Here is a 14592-nt window from a genome sequence, read left to right as displayed (position 1 = left end):
TTTTTTTTTTTTTTGAAAATTTTTTTTTTTTTTTAAGGCATTGTTTACTTTGTTTATTTATTTATTTTTGGCTGTGTTGGGTCTTCGTTTCTCTGCGAGGGCTTTCTCTAGTTGTGGCAAGCGGGGGCCACTCTTCATCGCGGTGCGCGGGCCTCTCACCATCGCGGCCCCTCCCGTTTCGGGGCACAGGCTCCAGACGCGCAGGCTCAGTAATTGTGGCTCACGGGCCCAGTTGCTCCGTGGCATGTGGGATCTTCCCAGACCAGGGCTCGAACCCGTGTCCCCTGCATTGGCAGGCAGATTCTCAACCACTGCGCCACCAGGGAAGCCCTATTTTTTTTTTTAATAGATCTTTATTGGAGTATAATTGCTTCACAATACTGTGTTAGTTTCTGTTGTACACCAAAGTGAATCAGCCATATGCATACATATGTCCCCATGTCCTCTCCCTCTTGAGCCTCCCTTCCATCCTCCCTGTCCCATCCCTTCAGGTCATGGCAAAGCACCGAGCTTATCTCCCTGTTCTATGCTGCTGCTTCCTACTAGCTAACTATTTTACATTCAGTAGTGTATATATGTCAATGCTACTCTCACTTTGCCCCAGCTTCCTCCTCCCACCCCGTGTCCTCAAGTCCATTCTCTATGTCTACGTCTTTATTCCTGCCCTGTCACTAGGTTCATCAGTACCATTTTTTTTTTTTTAGATTCCATGTATATGCGTTAGAATACGGTATTTGTTTTTCTCTTTCTGACTTACTCCACTCTGTATGACAGACTCTATATCCATCCACCTCACTACAAATAACTCAATTTCATTTCTATTTATGGCTGAGTAATATTCCATTGTATATATATGCCACATCTTCTTTATCCATTCATCTGTTGATGGACATTTAGGTTGGTTCCGTGTCCTGGCTACTGTAAATAGTGCTGCAGTGAACATTGTGGTACATGTATCTTTTTGAATTATGGTTTTCTCTGGGTATATGCCCAGTAGTGGGACTGCTGGGTCATATGGTAGTTCTATTTTTAGTTTTTTGAGGAACCTCCATACTGTTTTCCATAGTTGTTGTATCAATTCACATTCCCACCAACAGGGCAGGAGGGTTCCCTTTTCACCACACCCTTTCCAGCGTTTATTGTTTCTAGATTTTTTGATAATAGGCATTCTGACCAGTGTGAGGTGATACCTCATTGCAGTTTTGATTTGCATTTCTCTAATAATTAATGATGTCGAGCATCTTTTCATGTGCCTCTTGGCCATCTGTATGTCTTCCTTGGCGAAATGTCTATTTAAGTCTTCCACCCATTTTTTAATTGGATTGGTTTTTTTTTGATATTGAGCTCCATGAGCTGTTTGTATATTTTGGAGATTAATCCTTTGTTGTTTCATTTGCAAATATTTTCTCCCATTCTGAGGGTTGTCTTTTTGTCTTATTTATGGTTTCCTTTGCTGCGCAGAAGCTTTTAAGTTTAATTAAGTCCCATTTGTTTATTTTTGTTTTTATTTCCATTACTCTAGGAGATGGGTCAAAAAAGATCTTGCTGTGGTTTATGTCAAAAAGTGTTTTTCCTATGTTTTCCTCTAAGAGTTTTATAATATCTGGTCTTACATTTAGGTCTTTAATCCATTTGGAGTTTATTTTTGTGTATGGTGTTAGGGAGTGTTCTAATTTCATTCTTTTACATGTAGCTGTCCAGTTTCCCCAACACCACTTATTGAAGAGGCTGTCCTTTCTCCATTGTATGTTCTTGCCTCCTTTGTCATGAATTAGGTGACCATATGTGCGTGGGTTTATCTCTGGGCATTCTATCCTGTACCATTGATCTACATTTCTGTTTTTGTGCCAGTACCATACTGTCTTGATTACTGTAGCTTTGTGGTATAGTTTGAAGTTGGGGAGCCTGATTCCTCCAACTCTGTTTTTCTTTCTCAAGATTGCTTTGGTTATTCGGGGTCTTTTGTGTTTCCATACAAATTGTAAAATTTTTTGTTCTAGTTTTGTGAAGAATGCCATTGGTAGTTTCATAGGGATTGCATTGAATCTGTAGATTGCTTTGGGTACTATAGTCATTTTCACAATGTTGATTCTTCCAATCCAAGAACATGGTATATTTCTCCATCTGTTTATGTCATCTTTGATTTCTTTCATCAGTGTTTTATAGTTTTCTGAGTACAAGTCTTTTGCCTTCTTAGGCAGGTTTATTCCTAGGTATTTTATTCTTTTTGTTGCAATGGTAAATGGGATTGTTTCCTTAATTTCTCTTTCTGATTTTTCGTTGTTGGTGTATTGGAATGCCAGAGATTTCTGTGCATTATTTTTGTCTCTGGCAACCTTACCAAATTCACTGATTAGCTCTAGTAGTTTTCTGGTAGCATCCTTAGGATTTTCTATGTATAGTACCATGTCATCCACAAACAGTGACAGTTTTATTTCTTTTCCAATTTGTATTCCTTTTATTTCTTTTTCTTCTCTGATTGCCGTGGCTAGGACTTCCAAAACTATGCTGAATAAGAGTGGTGAGAGTGGACATCCCTGTCTTCTTCCTGATCTTAGTGGAAATGCTTTCAGTTTTTCACCATTGAGTATGATGCTTGCTGTGGGTTTGTCATATATGGCTTTTATTATGTTGAGGTACGTTCCCTCTATGCCCATTTTCTGGAGAGTTTTTATCACAAATGGGTGTTGAATTTTGTCAAAAGCTTTTTCTACATCTATTGAGATGATCATATGGTTTTTATTCCTTAATTTGTTAATCTGGTGTATCACATTGAATGATTTGCATATATTGAAGAATCCTTGCGTTCTTGGGATAAATCCCACTTGATCATGGTGTATGATCCTTTTAATGTGCTGTTGGATTCTGTTTGCTAGTATTTTGTTCTGGATATTTGCATCTATGTTCATCAGTGATATTGGTCTATAATTTTCTTTTTTTTTGTGATATATTTTTCTGGTTTTGGTATCAAGGTGATGGTGGCTTCATAAAATGAATTTGGGAATGTTCCTCCCTCTGCAATTTTTTGGAAGAGTTTGAGAAGGATCAGAGTTAGCTCTTCTCTAAATGTTTGATAGAATTCTCCTGTGAAGCCATCTTGTCCTGGACTTTTGTTTGTTGGAAAATTTTAAATTATGGTTTCAATTTCATTACTTGTGATAGGTCTGTTTATATTTTCTAATTCTTCCTGGTTCAGTCTTGGAAAATTGTACCTTTTCCAAGAATTTGTCCATTTCTTCATGGTTGTCCATTTTATTGGCACATAGTTGTTTGTAGTAGTCTCTTATAATCCTTTGTATTTCTGCGGTATCAGTTGTGATTTCTCCTTTTTCTTTTCTAATTTTATTGATTTGCGTCCTCTCCCTATTTTTCTGATGAGTCTAAGGGTTTATCAATTTTGTTTATCTTCTCAAAGAACTAGCTTTTAGTTTTATTGATCTTTGCTATTGTTTTCTTCTTTTCTATTTCATTTATTTCTGCTCTGATTTTTATGATTTTTTTCCTTCTAGTGACTTTGGATTTTCTTTGTTCTTCTTTCTCTAGTTGTTTTAAGTGTAGGTTTAGATTGTTTATTTGAGATTTTTCTTGTTTCTTGAGGTGAGATTGAATTGCTATACACTTACCTCTTAGAACTCCTTTTGCTGTGTCCCGTTGGTTTTGGATCATCATGTTTTCATTGTCATTTGTTTCTATGTATTTTTAAATTTCTTCTTTGATTTCTTCAGTGATCTCTTGGTTATTTAGTAGCTCACTGTTTAGCCTTCATGTATTTGGTTTTTTTACAGTTTTTTTCCTGTAATTGACTTCCAATCTCAGTGTTGTAGTCAGAAAAGATACTTGATATGATTTCAACTTTCTTAAATTTTCCAAGGCTTGATTTGTGCCCCAAGATGTGATCTATCTTGGAGAATGTTCCATGCTCACTTGAGAAGAAAGTGTATTCTGCCACTTTTGGGTGGAATGTTCTATAAATATCAATTAAATCTATCTGGTCTATTGTGTCATTTAAAGCTTGTGTTTCCTTATTTATTTGCTGTTTGGATGATCTGTCCATTGGTGTAAGTGGCGTGTTAAAGTCCCCTACTATTATTGTGTTACTGTGAATTTCTCCTTTCATGGTTGTTAGCATTTGCCTTAGGTATTGAGGTGCTCCTATGTTGGGTACATAAACATTATAATTGTTATATCTTCTTCTTGGATTGATCCTTTGATCATTTTGTAGTGTCTCTCCTTATCTCTTGTAACAGTCTTTATTTTAAAGTCTATTTATCTGATACGAGTATTGCTACTCCAGCTTTCTTTTGATTTCCATGTGCATGGAATATCTTTTTTCATCCCTTCACTTTCAGTCTGTATGTGTCCCTAGGTCTGAAGTGGGCCTCTTGTAAACAGCATATATATGGGTCTTGTTTTTGTATCCATTCAGCCAGTCTGTGTCTTTTGGTTGGGGCATTTAATCCATTTACCTTCAAGGTTATTATAGATATGTATGCTCCTATTACCATTTTCTTAATTGTTTTGGGTTTGTTTATGTGGGTCTTTTTCTTCTTTTGTGTTTCTCACCTAGAGAAGTTTTTTTAAGCATTTGTTGTAAAGCTGGTTCGGTGGTGTTGAATTCTCTTAGCTTTTGCTTGGTTGAAAAGCTTTTGAGTTCTCCATCAAATCTGAATGAGATCCTTGCTGGGTAGAGTAATCTTGGTTGTAGGTTTTTCTCTTTCATCACTTTAAGTATATCCTGCCACTCCCTTCTGGCCTGCAGAGTTTCTGCTGAAAAATCAGCTGATAACCTTATGGGGATTCCTTTGTATGTTATTTTTTTTGTTTTTCCCTTGCTGCTTTTAATATTTTTTCTTTGAATTTAATTTCTGTTAGTTTGATTAATATGTGTCTTGGTGTGTTTTTCCTAGCATTTATCCTGTATGGGACTCTCTGTGCTTCCTGGATTTGATTGACTATTTCCTTTCCCATGTTAGGGAAGTTTTCGACTATAATCTCTTCAAATATTTTCTCAGACCTTTTCTTTTTCTCTTCTTCTTCTGGGACCCCTATAATTTGAATGTTGGTGCATTTATTGTTGTCCCAGAGGTCTCTGATATTATCTTCAATTCTTTTCATTCTTTTCCTTTATTCTGCTCCTCTGCAGTTATCTCCACCATTTTGTCTTCCAGCTCACTTATTCGTTCTTCTGCCTCAGTTATTCTGTTACTGATTCCTTCTAGTGTATTTTTCATTTCAGTTATTGTGTTGTTCATCTCTGTTTGTTTGTTATTTAGTTCTTTTAGACCTTTGTTAAACATTTCTTGTATTTTCTCAATCCTTGCCTTCATTCTATTTCTGAGATTCTGTATCATCTTTACTATCATTACTCTGAATCCTTTTTCAGGTAGATTGTCTATTTCCTCTTCATTTATTTGGTCTTGTAGGTTTTTACCTTGTTCCTTGATCTGTGACATATTTTTTTGCCACCTCATTTGTTGTTGTTGTTTTTTATGAGTGGGATTGTGTTCCCGTCTTACTGGTTGTTTGGCCTGAGGCTTCCAACACTGGAGTTTGTAGGCTGTTGGGTAGAGCTGGGTCTTGATGCTGAGATGAGGACCTCTGTGAGACCTCATTCTGATGAATATTCCCTGGGATCTGAGGTTCTCTGTTAGCCCAGTGGTTCTGACATGGAGCTCCCACTACAGGAGCTTTGGCCTGACCCCTGGCTCATGAACCAAGATCCCACAAACTGCATGTGGTGGTAAAAAAAAAAAGAGAGAGAGAGAGAGAGAACAAAAACAAAGTAAAAAATAAAATTAGACAAGGAAACTATCAGATATGCTAGATAGGAATATAAAAATAAACATAGATGAATCAACAACCGGAAGGTACAACAGTACCATAATAGTAAAAAAGAGAAGAGAAAAGAGAAAAAAAAAAAAGGGGGACAAAAGGCTTTGGCTGTGGAGGGTGGGGCCTAGGCAAGGGCGAGGTTTGGGCAGTGGGCAGGGCCTATGCTTAGGACCCACAGGGCTGGAAAAGACCCTGGGGGCTGTGGGTAGTGGGGCTTAGGCTCAAGGAACAGAAGGGGTCCAGGCGTGCCCCCCACCTCTGGTCTCAGAGGGTGGGGGATGTCACCTGGGAGCCCAGCAGGCTTCATGGGCTCAAGTGAGCAGGGCAAACGCCCTCTGCTTCTCTCCCACTTCTCCTGGAGGGCCCATCCCACCTGCCTCTCTTGATCTCCCCCACCTCCCTCCTATGCCCCCAGGACCTACACGGCCTGGAGGGGGCTTTGGAGTGGGGGTACTGGCCTGGGAGCTCAGCACGCTCCCCAGGCCAAGTGGGCCAGGCGATTGCCCTCTGCTCCTCTCCTGCTCCTCCTGGAGGGCCCCTCCCACCTACCTCTCCTGATCTCCCCGGCCTCAGGGGTGCTGATCCTATCTGGCCTCCACTTCTCCTCCCCTCTCTGTCCCCACACATCCTACCGGTTCACTTGGGGGTTTCTCCCATCTCCTTGGGCGTCAGGGTCCCCTACCAGTGGCCAGCAGGCACCCTAGTTGTGGGGAGACACTAACTCGTTGTCTTCCCACACCCACATCTTGACTCCGCCCCCTCTACACTGGTTGTCACTATTTAAAAATTTACATACATGTGAAAATTCCAACCGTTCACTTAAAATGAGAGAATTGAAATAACTCAAGTTACGTTTCTTTGCTTAGTCACTCACTGCGCCAGCAATGTTCAATTTTAATCTCCTGTTTAAATGCAAGAAAATGCAATACCGCAAGGATGAATGACATGAGCTTTGACTAATGCAAGCTCACAGAGCTCAAAACATTAGGAACTCTCTCTCTTGAAGACATGTAATTGAGTCCCTGTTTTTTGAGCAATGACTGTATGATGGGGATTTTCCCGATTAACTGTCAATGTTTATAAGAGGATAGGAAATGAAAGAGTGTTAATATGAAGCTTCCGCCTATAGTATTAAAATTCAACAATGACCACAGAATTTAGAACTTAGACCAGCCAACAAAAGATTTCTTCAGATAGGAACATTTTATCCCAGATATTTAGAATTGCCCATCCTACATAAAAGACTTGTAGTTGGTTTTTTTATTGTTTTGTTAAAGTCTCCAGACAATGTATCCTCTTAGTGCTGGCACTTGGAGTAGACAGACTGCTCCAGATGACCCTTAGTATGCCACAGGGAGAAGTTGTGGCATTTCATTTTATTAGTTATTCATGAAAAAAATTATTTGGAGCAAGAATCATCGGCTGCGTGATCCTGTAGGTCACATGACTGAATTTAATCTGTTAATCTTACTGTGTCCTCCTTGAAGTAGACGCTGTGGGCTGAAATCTGTGCCATAAGCGATAAGCATGATGCCTTGGTTTCAGCATAGGGATTTATGGGACATGACAAAATTAGGGACTTGAAGCCACCTACATGTTGAAAACACTCACAAACAGGTTTCCCTAAATTAGTTCTTCCTTCTCCCCTCTCCCTTGTTCTCTCTCTCTGATCTTTGCGTCTCACAGAAAAGAGCACCAGTACTATAAAGTCTGTGCCAGGCAGTTGAGATAGGAATGGAGTTTACTCGATTTTTAAGATAAGGGTTTATTTTCAACACATAATAAGTTGAGACAGGAGTTGCTAACATTTGTTTCAGTTGCTAATGATGCTGTCAATGAACCAGACTTTATCTTTCTGCTTTATGCCCCCCTAACTTGTTAGCAGTTTGTCCTCATGCTCAATGTTTCATGACCATAAGGTTACTGCTGTAGCTCCAGACATCATGTCTGCATTCAAGATAAAAATAAACAGTACAAGGTTTCACAGATTGAAAGGGAAGACAAAAACTCTGCCAGAAAACCCTCAGGTGGACTTTCATTCAAGTCTCATAATCATACCTGAGCCCCTACTTGCAAGGGAGGCTGGGAATCTAGTTTCTCACTCTTCTAGCCATTGTAGTGAAAGGTAGGTAAGGGAGAAGGGAGTTGGGAAAAGCTCTTACCCTATCTAACTAACAGTATCTGCCACAGAGGTTTAGTTGGTCTCAGTAATATAGGGAAACCTAAAGAGAAAAGACAGGAGGAATGTGTCCCTCAGACCCTGACACCAGAGCTTGGCCTCCCCAGCAGGGAGTGAGGTGGGCTTCCATCCTGAGAGAGGGCCCAGGATAGTTCTCGGCCTCCCTTGGGGACCTGGGAGCCTGAAAGGGAAGGAAGCACTCAGAGTGGTGCTGCAGCTGGAACCTGAGGCCTGGGTATGTGATGAGAGTCTTTGAGTGTGGGAGCCTCTGGGAATAAGATGAAGGAAGTGATTGGTACTCTGGTTGGATTCTCCTTAATAAATTTCATCTTCATCTTTTAACTAAAAAAATGGAAATAAAAATTTTATGCAAGGAAAATATACTCATTGTAAATACAATGAAGTAACGAGTGGTAATGAAAGTACAGTGAAGTAACAAGTGGTAATCCTACCAACTAAAGATACTATTCTGAATATTTTGGTATATTTCCTTTCAGAAATTTTTAATGTATATACATATGTGAATGCATAAGTATATTTGTGTATATTTAAAACTTGGATCCTCTATACATATTATTATTTTTTAAATAAATTTATTTATTTGTTTATTATTTATTTATTTATTTTTGGCTGCATTGGGTCTTCGTTGCTGTGCTTGGGCTTTCTCTAGTTGCAGCGAGCAGGGCCTACTCTTCATTGCAGTGCGCGGGCTTCTCATTGCGGTGGCTCCTCTTTGTTGCGGAGCACAGGCTCTAGGCGCGCAGGCTTCAGTAGTTGTGGCTCGTGGGCTCTAGAGCGCAGGCTCAGTAGTTGTGGCGCACGGGCTTAGTTGCTCCGCAGCATGTGGGATCTTCCTGGACCAGGGCTCGCACCCATGTCCCCTGCATTGGCAGGTAGATTCTTAACCACTGCGCCACCAGTGGAGTCCGGCAGGTGGATTCTTAACCACTGCATCAGCAGGGAAGTCCCTACATATTATTATTCAATAGCAACAATTGACCATTGTATAGAAATGGTCAAGGGTTCTGGAGTCACATAGAGATGGACGGTTGCTATCCTGGCCCTGCTGAGATGGGCCAGCTGGGTGACTTGAGTCTGCGAGCGGGCCGCATTCCTCAGTTTTGCAACTGGGACTATAGAAGTTGTGCGATTGATTGAGGTGATGCATCTCAAATGCTTGACACAGTACCTGTTACTTGATGAACACTATAGTTATTTGTTTGTATTAGTTTTCTATCGCCACTATAACAAATTACCATAAACTTAGTGCTTAAAACAACACAAATTTATTATCTCACAATTCTGTAGGTCAGAGATGGTTAAGCTGGGTTCTCTGCTCTGGATTTCTTGGAAATCAAGGTGTTGGCTGGGTTCTTATTTAGAAGCTCTGGGAGGACTCCATTTCCAAACTCAGTCTGATTGTTGGAAGAATCCAGTTCCTTATGATTGCAGGACCGAGGTTCCCATTTCCTGGCTTGCTGCAAGCCAGGGACTTGTCTTTGCTCCTAGAGATGTCACTCTGGTCCTTGCATTTGGACCCCTATATATCAAAGCCAGCAATGTGTGTCAAATCCTTCCCACTGGAAGCTCTCTGACTTTCCCTTCTGCTGTATCTCTCTCTTGCTTCCAACTGGAGAAAATTGCCCAAGAAGTAAAACTATAGGCATGAGTTAGATGTCAAAAGTGTGGGCATGGGTTATCTGGAGAGCAAAAATGGTGCCCTTGCTCACGGCTGAATTCTGGAGCCTATTTGTCAAATGGAGGAAGCTAGAGAGCAGCTTTATTAATGAGTGCTGAAGACATTCACAACAGTTTCTTAACCCTTCTAGACAATCGTGGGGAGGAAATCAAGAAACAGGGAAATAAATCCAGTTCTTGCTTCCCAGTGGAATTCCCTGTCTCAAGGTACCTCAGACTGAGTTATAGAAGGAAAGTTGCCAGGGTCCTGGAGGCATCTTTGTCCTGATGCTGTGCAAAAATTTCCCGTTGGGAAAAGATGCATTGATTTGAGAAGAGAGCATTTCACGCACATCTCAATGTCCGGCAACTCTGCCCAAGCCTAAAAATGCATCCTTATAATGTGACCACTAGCCTGTTAAAAATGCTATTTAAAAGTTCTACATTTTTTTCTAATTCATTGGGTTAACAGAGTTTTTCTTGCCATCCCAAGTACCTAACAGATCTTTTTCTGAGAAATTCCATTTTCATATTAAGGGATACCATCTTCATCCAGTACCTTTCTCTGTCTGGAGTGAAGTTTAATTCACTAATTTATTGAGGTTCTATATTTTATTTTCATCTAGTTGTTTATATTTTATTGCCACTTACATCCAAAATTGATCTGAGACCATTGTAATGAAAACTTACATGAAATACGGCAGTTAAAGTTGAGTACCGTTAAATGTAAGGAAATCAGCATAGTTAGGGTAGTAATAATTTGCTTTGATTCAATCATACCTACACTTAAAGACCTATAGCCTTCCTTTAGGCAAACACCTGTTCAAACTTGCATAACTAACAACTGTTTTCAATATTTACTTTTAGCTGCTTAACAAAACACAAGGTAAATCAGACATGACAACTATTTACATTTATTCGTATTGTACTGATGTAAGGGAAAAGAAACACCACAGATTTACTTAGGATTTATATGGGCAGTCAAGTAATAATTAGAAATTTCATTTAGGTATAGGATGTGGAAAATTCAATTATTTCTAAGCCATGCCATGGTTTAAAGCAAATACAAATACCATGTTCTGTGAGGGATAATGATAGCTTTGAGCACTTGTATAAGATCATGCCTAACTCTCAAGGCTTCAAGATTTGTCTTTCATTTATTTGTTTATAATGGAAATTCCTAATGTAGAAAATCCCTCTTGGGGTGCTTCCAAACTCATCATGATCGCCCCTTTTCTGGGAAGAGACCTGAGTACACAGGGCTGGGTCTGTTTAGTTTAGGTTGTCACCCCCCTCTTGCCCTCATCATCCACATCACCAACAAGGAGATTCTTTGTTTTTAAACAGAACTATTGAGATATATTTCACATACTATATATTTCACCGATTTGAAATGTACAACTTAATGTTTTTTAGTATATTCAAGGGTTTTGCCATCGTCCCCACAACCTAATTTAAAAAGTCCCTTCTATAAGAAGTACTGTACCTGTTAGCTGTTACTTCTCATTTTCCTCCCCAATCCTCCAGCCCTGGATAACGACTAATTTATTTTCTGTCTTTATAGTTTTCATAATCTGGACATTTCATATAAATGAGATCATATGTATTTTTTTGTGACTAGCTTCTTTTTTTTTAAATTTATTTTTGGCTGCCTTGGGTCTTCATTGCTGTGTGCGGGCTTTCTCTAGTTGTGGCGAGCAAGCAGGAGCTACTCTTCATAGCCGTGTGCGGGCTTCTCATTGCGGTGACTTCTCTTGTTGCGGAGCATGGGCTCTAGGCATACGGGCTTCAGTAGTTGTGGCTCGCGGGCTCTAGAGCTCAGGCTCAGTAGCTGTGGTGCACGGGCTTAGCTGCTCTGCAGCATGTGGTATCTTCCCAGACCAGGGATCGAACCTGTGTCCCCTGCATTGGTAGGAGGATTCTTAACCACTGTGCCACCAGGGAAGTCCTAGCTTCTTTCACCTACCATACTCTTTTTAAAATTCATCCATGTCAGTACTTAATTCCTTTTTATTGCCAAATAACATTCCATTGTATGGACATTTTTGTGGCTATCATGGAAAATGTTGCTATGAATATTTATGTACAAGTTTTTGTGTAGACATATATGTATTTTCATTTCTCTTGGAAATGAAATACCTAGGAGTGGAATTGCTGGGTCATAATGATAACTCTATGTTTAACATTTTGAGGAACTGCCAAACTATTTTCCAAAGTCTTTGTTCCAAAGCTGCACCACTTTACATTTCCACCAGCAGTGTATGAGGGTTTCAATTTCTCCACATCCTTACCAACACTTGTTATTGTTTGTCTTTTTTGATTATAGCCACACTAGTGGGTGTGATGTAATATCTCATTATAATTTTGCTTTCCATTTCCCTAATGACTAATGATGTTGAACATTCTTTCATGTGCTTATCGGTCATTTGTATATCTTCTTCGGAGCAAAGTCTTTTCAATCCTTTGCCCATTTTAAAATTAGGTTATTTCTCTTTTTATTGTTGAGTTGTAGGAGTTGTTTATATAGTCTGGATACAAGTCCCTTATCAGAAAAATGACTTTAAAACACTTTCTCCCATTCTTTCTGGTTTGTCTTTCCTGATGCTATCAGTTGCAGCAAAAATGTTATTTTGAAGCAGTCCAATTTGTTTATTTTTTGTTCTGTCACTTGTACTTTTGGTGTCATGACTAAGAAACCAGTGCCCAACTCAAAAATCACAAAGATTTACTCTTGTATTTTCTTCTGAGTTTTATAGTTTTATCTGTCAATTTAGGTCTGTGATACATTTTGAATTAATTTTTGTACACAGTGGGTATTCAAACTTCATTCTTTTTGCATTGGATATCTAGGTATGTCAGCACCATTTGTTGAAAAGACTATTCTTTTCCAATTGGATTGTTTTGACACCCTTGTTTAAAATCAGTTGGACATAAATTTGAAATCAGGAAGTGTGAGGTCTTCCAACTTTGTTCTTTTTCAAGATGGATTTGTCAGTTCTGGATCTCTTGCATTTCCAAATGAATTTTAGCACTACCTTATTATTTTCTGCAAAAACCCCAGCTAGCTGTGGTTTTGATGGGGTTGTGTTGAACTTATAGATCAATTTGGGAATATTGCCATCTTAACAATATTAAATTTTCTGATACATGGATATTTCCCCTTTGTTTAGATCTTTGCTAACTTCTTTCAATAATGTTTTGTAGTTCTCAGTGTACATCTTATACATCTTTTGCAAAATTTTTATCTAAGCATTTTATTTTTGTAACAGTATATTGCTATTGTAAGTGGAATTGGTTTCTTAGTTTCATTTCCAAATAGTTTCATTGCCAATGTATAGAAATACAACTAATTTTTGTATATTGATCTTGTATCCTATAACATCGTTAAATTAGTTTATTAATTCTAATAGTTTTTTAAAAAATAGATTCCTTAGAATTTTCTATATACAAGATCATGTCACCTGTAAATAAACATAGTTTTACTTCTTCCTTTCCAATCTGAATATCTTTTATTTCTTTTTCTTGCCTAATTGCCCTCACTAGTACCTCTAGTACAAAGTTGAATAGAAGTGGGGTAAGCAGACATCTTTTTGCTTTTCCTGATTTTAGAGGGAAATATTTAGTCTTTCCCCATTAAGTATGATATTTAATCTAGATTTTTCATAGATGCCCTTTATCAGGTTAAGGAGGTTCCCTTTATTCCTACTTTACTGAACATTTTTAATAAACGGGTATTGGCTTTTGTCAAACGCTTTTTTGGGGTATATATTGAAATATAATTTATGTGGGTTTTGTCCTTTATGCTATTAAAATGTTTTATTACCTTGATATTTGGACCCAAGAGATTCTTGATGTACAATAAGCCAATCAGAATTCCCTTTCCTGGGAAAACTCAACCTTGCAACTTAGGTTTAGAGACTAGTAGTCATTTTAATGGCAAAATGCTGGGGAGGAGATCCAACACTTGGTAACATCAAAACTTTGGGGGTAGGCACCATTCAGGGAAGAGGTCCATAGTGGAGCATTCCAGGTGGTGACCTTCAGTGAAGTGAGTTCTGATTCTTGGAGGAGATGCCCTGTCTAAGAGAAGTTGGCGAAACTCTTCATGTAAAGAAGCGGCCACTTCGGGGGGTGGGGAAGGGTATAGGGCAGAAAGACACTGACAGCTAAGGAGCGGACAACCCCTCTCCTTCTTCTAAGTACAAAGAAGAGGGAGACCTTTGGATTAGGGCTGAGTGTCAAGGAATTGTTGATACCCGGATAAAACAATTCTTCCTCGGTGATCTCAAGGCTCTGGGGGGAAACCAACAGATATTCCTACTTACACTGAAGTCAGGAACACTTGCAGTATAAAGTCCTCTTAAAAAAAATTACAATAGTCAGAAACCTTATGATATTATTAACTATATTGTTTCTATAACTTAAATTTTTTTTTGCTTTTCTTAGAGTTTGTTTTTTAAGAAAATGATAACCTTTTAAAACTACCACAGCTTTAATTGTTATTGATCTTTGTGAATATTATCTTTATGCAATTAAATCTTCTCAGCCTATTGTAAATCTTAGATTTCAATTAATTCCAAAGGGTATAATATATTGCTCAACTTTTAAAACACAAAATACAAAATGTGGCTTTTGTTGACAGACGAATATGCATTTGGTTTGAGACACAGTGTGGATGGTAAACATGCTTGCTTATCATCACACTGGAGGGGACTTGCATACTTGGTGCAAAACAAAAACCAACCCATCAGTGATTAAGAATCTGCTTGCCAATACAGGGGACACGGGTTCGAGCCCTGGTCCAGGAAGATCCCACATGCCGCGGAGCAGCTAAGCCCGTGCATCACAACTACTGAGCCTGCTTTCTAGAGCCTGTGAGCCACAACTACTGAAGCCCACACGCG

This window comes from Balaenoptera musculus, chromosome 3, assembly GCF_009873245.2.
Source record: "Balaenoptera musculus isolate JJ_BM4_2016_0621 chromosome 3, mBalMus1.pri.v3, whole genome shotgun sequence".
Lineage (NCBI taxonomy): Eukaryota > Metazoa > Chordata > Mammalia > Artiodactyla > Balaenopteridae > Balaenoptera > Balaenoptera musculus.
The sequence above is the reverse complement of the archived record's forward strand: the minus strand, read 5'-3'. Positions refer to the sequence as shown.